General features: G+C 37.5%; 1 long non-coding RNA gene across 1 annotated transcript; it reads left to right on the top strand.

Annotated features, from left to right (window-relative positions):
* Positions 1-224: 224 nt before the first annotated feature.
* Positions 225-6,647, top strand: LOC145875842 (uncharacterized). The gene is made up of 3 exons (XR_014391350.1): positions 225-486; positions 2,561-2,665; positions 5,172-6,647. It is a non-coding gene; the product is annotated as an uncharacterized LOC145875842 (long non-coding RNA).
* Positions 6,648-9,014: the final 2,367 nt, after the last annotated feature.

The following is a 9,014-nucleotide window of genomic DNA, read 5'->3' on the forward strand; positions in this document are numbered from 1 at the left end:
TGGGGAGAGAGGAGCTGCTACCCCTGGGGAGAGAGGAGCTGCTACCCCTGGGGAGATAGGAGCTGCTACCCCTGGGGAGAGTGGAGCTGCTACCCCTGGGGAGAGAGAGGAGCTGCTACCCCTGGGGTGAGAAGAACTGCAACCAGCAGAGACTGCGACCATGCTCGGGAAGAGCTTAGTGATTGGTGATTGTTGGGGCATGATTGGCAGGAGCTTCAGTAATGAAGACTGCTGCACTTGCTGATGTTTCACAATATGCCACGGCCGTCTCAGTCACCAGGTCTCAACACAATAGAACACCACCATCCCTCCAATAGACTTCCAGACAGTTGTAGAATGTTTGCCAAGGCACATTGTAAGAGCTGTAAAGAGAGAGGGACTCGGAGAGAGAACAGGTAGAACCTGATATGTAAATGAGCAGAGCAAACGAAAGCAACTTTCAACGACCGAATGATCATTCAGACTGTTTCTATTGAGAGATAAAAGGTAAGACGACGATTGTTGTGTGTATTAATATAGTTGATATTGTTATGTGTATTAATATAGTTGCTGATATTGTTATGTGTATTCATATAGTTGATGATATTTTTGGTGGACAGTGTTATAATAGTCCTACTCTCCTTAAAATGTTTTGGATATAAATTAGATGCGTGGGGTGAATTCGTTCTGTGCCCATCTGTGTGCCCCAGGGTGATCGCTCCTACACTATCTACAATCTAAAAGGGTTCTTTGGCTGTCCCCATAGGAGAACCCTTTGTAGAACATATTTTGGTACTAGGTAGAACACTTTTGGGTTCCGTGGAGAACCCTTTCCACAGAGGGTTCTACATGGAAGCCAGAAGGGTTCTACCTGGAACCCAAAAGCGTTCTCCTATGGGGACGGCAGGAGCACCCGTTTGGAACCCTTTATTCTAAGAGTGTACTGTATCATAGGTCTATAGACTTGTCTTCTCAAAACAGGCTTAAAACACAACAAGTAACAAACAAACATGTTCTCTTTATAATCTACAGTTAACTCTTTTCACTCAGGAAGGTATGTTTTGTGAAAGAGAGACAAAAAAATATTGTTCGAGAGACTAACAACAACTTACACTTCCTCAAAACAGGTTGTGTGTATTCATTAGTGCCCACCGTAGCAAAACGTTTGGCAACAGAAACCGTTTAGGTCACATTGTACAGCGTTTAGAGTAAACGGTTTATGTTTTATTTAACATCTTAAAACTGTTGGCTGTGGAGTAAACTAATGAATACAACCCAGGTTGTCGCCTACGACTCGGCATGTTGATACCTGCCTCTTGCTGAAACCTGAACGTAGCCTGAGGGGTATACTATGATACAGGCTTGATATACTGGTTTTCTAAAGCTAGCCAGCTTCAGTTAGCTTCACATTCCAGCTCAGGCCTCACCCATCAGAATATACAGAACAGAACAGAAAATAATCGCAATGAAGTCAGGTTACAAGGTGAGAATCCTGCCAGGGATTATTGTAAAGTGTGTAGATAAATTAAATGTAATGTTAGTATAGTGAATGACAGTAAAACACTCCCAACAGTCTACTACTACTGAGACAGGTTGGTGTAATGTTAGTATAGTGAATGACAGTAAAACACTCCTAACAGTCTACTACTACTGAGACAGGTTGGTGTAATGTTAGTATAGTGAATGACAGTAAAACACTCCTAACAGTCTACTACTACTGAGACAGGTTGGTGTAATGTTAGTATAGTGAATGACAGTAAAACACTCCTAACAGTCTACTACTACTGAGACAGGTTGGTGTAATGTTAGTATAGTGAATGACAGTAAAACATTCCTAACAGTCTACTACTACTGAGACAGGTTGGTGTAATGTTAGTATAGTGAATGACAGTAAAACACTCCTAACAGTCTACTACTACTGAGACAGGTTGGTGTAATGTTAGTATAGTGAATGACAGTAAAACACTCCTAACAGTCTACTACTACTGAGACAGAAAACTCAAGTCTGAAATTTCTAAGTGGAAATTACAAGCTTCAGAAGCCTTTTTAAACCTCAAATACACTACAAGTTTTACATTTCCTGCATTGCTGGAAAGTTCTTCTGCAGTGGGGGGTGATCAAATTAAGATCCTACATCTGTACACATAATTGTACATGGGGATATGCATGGGGGTCTATAACATCCAATCACAGAGGTTTACATCAGCTGACAGTTGCAATGTTATTGCTAATAACTCAAACTGCCCTTTTCAGATAAAGACATAAACTCTGTACAGATGTAGGATCTTAATTTGATCACCCTGTTGCAGAAAAACTAAACTTGTAGTGTATTTGAGTGTAATTAAACTTTAGAAAAGGTTTCTGAAGATGATAAATTCCACTTTTCCATTTTAAAACTGTTCATTAATTATAATCCACACAATAATTCAAATGTCCTGTTTCTGCAGGATTATTTTCCTGGTGTAGCAAACTGGCTCAAATTAAGATCCAACATCTGCAGCAATATACCTCTCTCTAATGTATATGGCTCTATTGAGATTCACTTTTGACCATTTGACATCTTGTATTTCCTGTTGTTTAGGCTGGTTGAATGAGTTGCCTGTGAAAGCTACTTCATCTGCAAGAAAACAGGCGGCTGCACCAGTGACTGTCAGAAGTTTTGTGATTTCCTCATATGAACGTGAAAGTAAGGGTGTTGTCTACGCAGTTACAAAAATGGCTGTTGAAACTGTGGCACATATTTCTCGGTGACATTGAATAAATGTGTTGGTATGTAGGAAAGACGGGCAGACTCTCGTACTGTTGGTCTAGACTACCTACAAACTATTATAAGGCTATGATCACTTATCATGCCGACAAACCTGATGGTCTCTGTGAACTGATCTGAACAGGTTTAGACTGGTCATCTATGATATGTAGGTTATATACAGTACATTCTCTGTCCTGCTACTGGTAGGGCTATAACATTATGTTGATCTGAAGAGGTTTAGACTGGTCATCTATGATATGTAGGTTATATACAGTACATTCTCTGTTCTTCTACTGGTAGGACTATAACATTATGTTGATCTGAACAGCTTTAGACTGGTCATCTGTGATATGTAGGTTATATACAGTACATTCTCTGTCCTGCTACTGGTAGGACTATAACATTATGTTGATCTGAACAGGTTTAGACTGGTCATCTGTGATATGTAGGTTATATACAGTACATTCTCTGTCCTGCTACTGGTAGGACTATAACATTATGTGAACTGATCTGAACAGGTTTAGACTGGTCATCTATGATATGTAGGTTATATACAGTACATTCTCTGTCCTGCTACTGGTAGGACTATAACATTATGTTGATCTGAACAGGTTTAGGCTGGTCATCTATGATATGTAGGTTATATACAGTACATTCTCTGTCCTGCTACTGGTAGGACTATAACATTATGTTGATCTGAACAGGTTTAGGCTGGTCATCTATGATATGTAGGTTATATACAGTACATTCTCTGTCCTGCTACTGGTAGGACTATAACATTATGTTGATCTGAACAGGTTTAGGCTGGTCATCTATGATATGTAGGTTATATACAGTACATTCTCTGTCCTGCTACTGGTAGGACTATAACATTATGTTGATCTGAACAGGTTTAGACTGGTCATCTATGATATGTAGGCTATAGCCGAGGTATAGACCTTGATCTGCATATCACTAACAAACTGCTATTATACATTATAACCTAGTTTACTTTACATAATATAACATCTCTCACTTGATGCAAAAAAACTTTCTGAATGGATCAACAATTTCCTCCTCAGATCAATCATGTCCGTTTTAGCCCTTCTGTCTACATTCTCAGATACGTTTAGAAAAGAACAGATTGAAAGACAATAAATAGCCTACTGTTAGTGAATACAAATAATTGTGAGACATGGCCTTGTGTTGCTGTACTGTCTATAACTACCTTAACAAACAGTGACTTATTATTATTATTATTATTATTATTGTTGCTGTACTGTCTATAACTACCTTAACAAACAGAGAGTAATTATTATTATCATTATTATTATTATTATTGTTGTTGTTGTTGTTCTGTCTATAACTACCTTAACAAACAGAGACTTATTATTATTATTATTATTATTATTATTATTATTATTATTGTTGCTGTACTGTCTATAACTACCTTAACAAACAGTGAATTATTATTATTATTATTATTATTATTATTATTATTATTATTGTTGTTGCTGTACTGTCTATAACTACCTTGACAAACAGTGACTTATTATTATTATTATTATTATTATTGTTATTATTATTATTGTTGTTGTTGTTGTTCTGTCTATAACTACCTTAACAAACAGAGACTTATTATTATTATTATTATTATTATTATTATTATTATTATTATTATTATTATTATTGTTGTTGTTCTGTCTATAACTACCTTAACAAACAGTGACTAATTATTATTATTATTATTATTATTATTATTATTATTATTATTATTATTATTATTATTATTGTTGCTGTACTGTCTATAACTACCTTAACAAACAGTGACTTATTATTATTATTATTATTATTATTATTATTGTTGCTGTACTGTCTATAACTACCTTAACAAACAGTGACTTATTATTATTATTATTATTATTATTATTATTATTATTATTATTGTTGCTGTACTGTCTATAACTACCTTAACAAACAGTAACTTATTATTATTATTATTATTATTATTATTATTATTATTATTGTTATTGTTATTGTTGTTGTTCTGTCTATAACTACCTTAACAAACAGTGACTTATTATTATTATTGACAGTTACCATGGAGATTAAATGTCACAACAACATGTTCATGTGATGCTTTAAATCACCTGACTGTTTCTATGTATCTGTTAGTAAATGTTTTATTTCTCTAAGAGATAATGAATACATGACAACAATTGACATTCAAGAACTAGTTGTTACTGTGTTAACCACAACCAACATGCTGGATCTCTGTTTAGTTGTCACTGTGTTAACCACAACCAACATGCTGGATCTCTGTTTAGTTGTCACTGTGTTAACCACAACCAACATGCTGGATCTCTGTTTAGTTGTCACTGTGTTAACCACAACCAAAATGCTGGATCTCTGTTTAGTTGTCACTGTGTTAACCACAACCAACATGCTGGATCTCTGTTTACAGGGGTCAGTGCTCTAAAATGAGTCTCTCTGGGGAGAGAGAGGAGGGGGGCCCTGCCTCTAAAATGCGTCTCTCTGGGGGACATGACACCAAAGCTAAGAGGTAAGATGACAATTTTATGAAGAATTTATTAAGTTTATTTCCAAAATAAATAGCTATCTTAAGATGAATGCAGTTACTGTAAATCACTCTGGATAAGAGCATCTGCTAAATCAGGGGTTCTCAATCCGGGGTCTGTGGAGGTACTGCAGGGGCTCCACGGCACCGACTGTACTCGTTGCAATGTAAGACATTTGATAGAATTTTCACATGACACGACCACTTTGCCTACTCTTAAATTATTGCTAATATAATGAAATGCATATATTTTTTTAACAAATTCTTATACTTTTTCAAGCAGAATTTTGACAATATTATCGTTATATCAACACACTCTTCACACCCGTTTAACAACTCTAAATTCAAACCAGCCACCTTTCGGCGACAGGTCCAACTCCTTAGCCGCTGGGCGAAAACCTCAGTTAATCTTCAGAAATTAATAGCATGAGTTAATCTGCCCAAATGAAGACAAAATGCTTTGGAGACATACATGGTATCACTTGTTACACATAATTATTATACATAAATCATTGTCAAAAGCACAAGACATACTGTTGCATGTAGGTCTATTTAATTTATGGATTGATCCTACAGAAATATGAAAACATTATTTTTAACTACTACCAAGCATTTACATGTGGCTCAGGAACCACTGACTCACTGCATTATTCTATAGTATTATCAAGACACCTGCTGTTAACTCTTAACTACTTAGGACAGCTCACGATGTGTCCTAAATATCTGCCGACTAGGTGGGACTAGAGACTTCATGCATAGCTTTAATTTATACCCATAAGTGTAAAATGTCTTTATTCTCAGCACTTATACGACCAATTTTCTACTCTGAGACGCTTTATGGATATTGTTATAATAAAACGTAGAATGTTTGTTTAACATAAAGAAAAATGAATATTACTAATGTAACCCACTGTAAAGACTGGGTTTAGTTGATTGTGTTGCACTGCTCATGTCCACGTTCTGGAACTGTCCGCGTCCCCGTACAGAACTGTCCGCGTTCACGTCCGGTGTGGCGCCGATGCATTTTGTCCGGTTACGCGCAGAGTGGGCTGAGGTGATTTTGGGGAATAACGACAGAGTTTGTTACAGTGTTGACACGCCAAACTTTATTGTTCAATTTGCTTTTTGCTTTACGGTCAGGGACAGTATGAGTGTAGCGAGATCCTTTTCACTCTCTATCCTTGTTTCATTTTGTGGTTCACCGGATTCGTCATCATCATTGAGACGAACGACAGATGAACGACCTGCTAGCTAGCCAAGCTAGTCGGTACAGCTAGGTAAGCTAGCTAGCTACTCTACCAGCAGCATCCTAGTTATCCTAGCTAGTCGGTACAGCTAGGTAAGCTAGCTAGCTACTCTACCAGCAGCATCCTAGTTATCCTAGCTAGTCGGTACAGCTATGTAAGCTAGCTAGCTACTCTACCAGCAGCATCCTAGTTATCCTAGCTAGTCGGTACAGCTGGGTAAGCTAGCTAGCAACTCTACCAGCAGCATCCTAGTTATCCTAGCTAGTCGGTACAGCTAGGTAAGCTAGCTAGCTACTCTACCAGCAGCATCCTAGTTATCCTAGCTAGTCGGTACAGCTAGGTAAGCTAGCTAGCTACTCTACCAGCAGCATCCTAGTTATCCTATCTTCCCTCTCTTATTGACGGATGCTGGCTACCTCTGTCCGGTTCTCCTCTCTTCACTAGATGGACGGTAACTTTATTGTTTAACCCTTCTGTGTCCAAGGACCGAACTTTTGAATATTTTTTTCGGGGCGCCTCAACTAGGCTGGACACGTTCCGTTTTTTTTTTTATTCTCAGCTGCCTCGCCAATGTCTAAGTGAATTAATAACTTTTAATTGTTAAATATTTCCAATAGATGGCAGCATAAGACCACAAAGCATCAGTTACAAGCAGCAATATGATTGACATAAAATAGCATGCAACCACAGACTATATGTCCCATGATTTTCTAAAATTGGCACTGATTACTTTAGTTAGCTATATATCTCGTAATGGGCCTGTGTTGCTTTCGGGAGAACAAAAATAGTGACTATAGCAGGTATTGAACACCGGGTAAATTATCACTAGTCAGAACCTCAACCTTAGTATACATACATTATAAAACATCATCTTAATATCTGATATTGCGAGTAAACAAACTCGGAATAGAAAAGACAAGAGTGCGTCTTCCAGCCCTCCAATAAATTACATCATTCAACCCTCCCAGTTAGTAGATTTACCCCAACATGCCCCTGGAGAAGGCAGAGTGACGACACCAGCTTTTTACCGGGGCTGAGTTGACTACTAGAGAGAGAAGGCAGAGTGACGACACCAGCTTTTTACCGGGGCTGAGTTGACTACTAGAGAGAGAAGGCAGAGCGATGACACCAGCTTTTTACCGGGGCTGAGTTGACTACTAGAGAGAGAAGGCAGAGTGACGACACCAGCTTTTTACTGGGGCTGAGTTGACTACTAGAGAGAGAAGGCAGAGCGATGACACCAGCTTTTTACCGGGGCTGAGTTGACTACTAGAGAGAGAAGGTAGAGTGACGACACCAGCTTTTTACCGGGGCTGAGTTGACTACTAGAGAGAGAAGGCAGAGCGACGACACCAGCTTTTTACCGGGGCTGAGTTGACTACTAGAGAGAGAAGACAGAGCGGCTCGATGCTGTTTGATGAATTTGACAATGAATGTACCTGGAAAATACGTTTTTCTCAACTAGAGGTGACTGAATTAATGTTCAGACTTATTGATAATCGTTATATTAATGAACTATAATTTCAAAACATGAGCATAAAAACAGGTAATAATAAACATGAATCATCATTATATTACTTCACAGTAATCTGTTAAATGCTTTTTCAGTCCTTCCTCTTGCATTAGCAGTGTGGAAAGGGACAGAAAGAAGCTCACAGGAGTTTTCCTGTGAGGGGGAGTGGTGGTGTATCCAGGGAGAAAACTAAACTAATATTCTGAAATGTCATTTGTGGTCTTATGCTGCCATCTATTGGAATTATTTAGCAACTGCAGTAGTACTGAATAATGTGTAATTCTTTATTAAAGTAGTAATTACTCAGAATTGCAAAATATAACATTTTCTAGTTCCTTTTACCACTTATAATAAAATAAAATGTTTATAGCATAACAAACAATTAAACTGACATAAAACAAAAACACCATACATTTAGTTAATTATATATATAACAACTATTTATTTAGATGGGTGACATTATCTGCCAAAGCAACAGCCCTGTAGACAAAGAAGAGCTCTCCAGTAGGAACCAAAATATTCAAAGGACATTTTCTCAAAAGTGATGTTACAAGTTAATCAACATTCAAAGCAGAATTACTTTCCCATTGTTCCTCAACTGTAGTGTCTGATATACCATTTTCTAGCTCTGAGTCTCTACTTTTATCCAACGTAAAAAACACCATTTCAAATGTTGCTACATATGACGAATTGAAACGGTCACAGTTGAGAGGCAGGCAGATATATACAATTTTGTAAAAAAATATTATTATTTGTCTTCTCTGAAATGAAATCATTAAGTTATAGATTTTTAAACAAATACATGTCTGTCATTGAACAACCCAATGTCATGATTAGATAGTGAAAAACACACCAAGCTCAGAGTAGATGAAAGATGTAATGTTTGTCTCTGTTGTGTTGAAGTCCAATAAAGGAGGAGACACCAGCCTCCCCTGTCTGTCTCTGTCTCTGTCTGTCTCTGTCTATCTC

This window comes from Salmo salar, unplaced genomic scaffold, assembly GCF_965601325.2.
Source record: "Salmo salar unplaced genomic scaffold, fSalSal1 ptg000360l, whole genome shotgun sequence".
Lineage (NCBI taxonomy): Eukaryota > Metazoa > Chordata > Actinopteri > Salmoniformes > Salmonidae > Salmo > Salmo salar.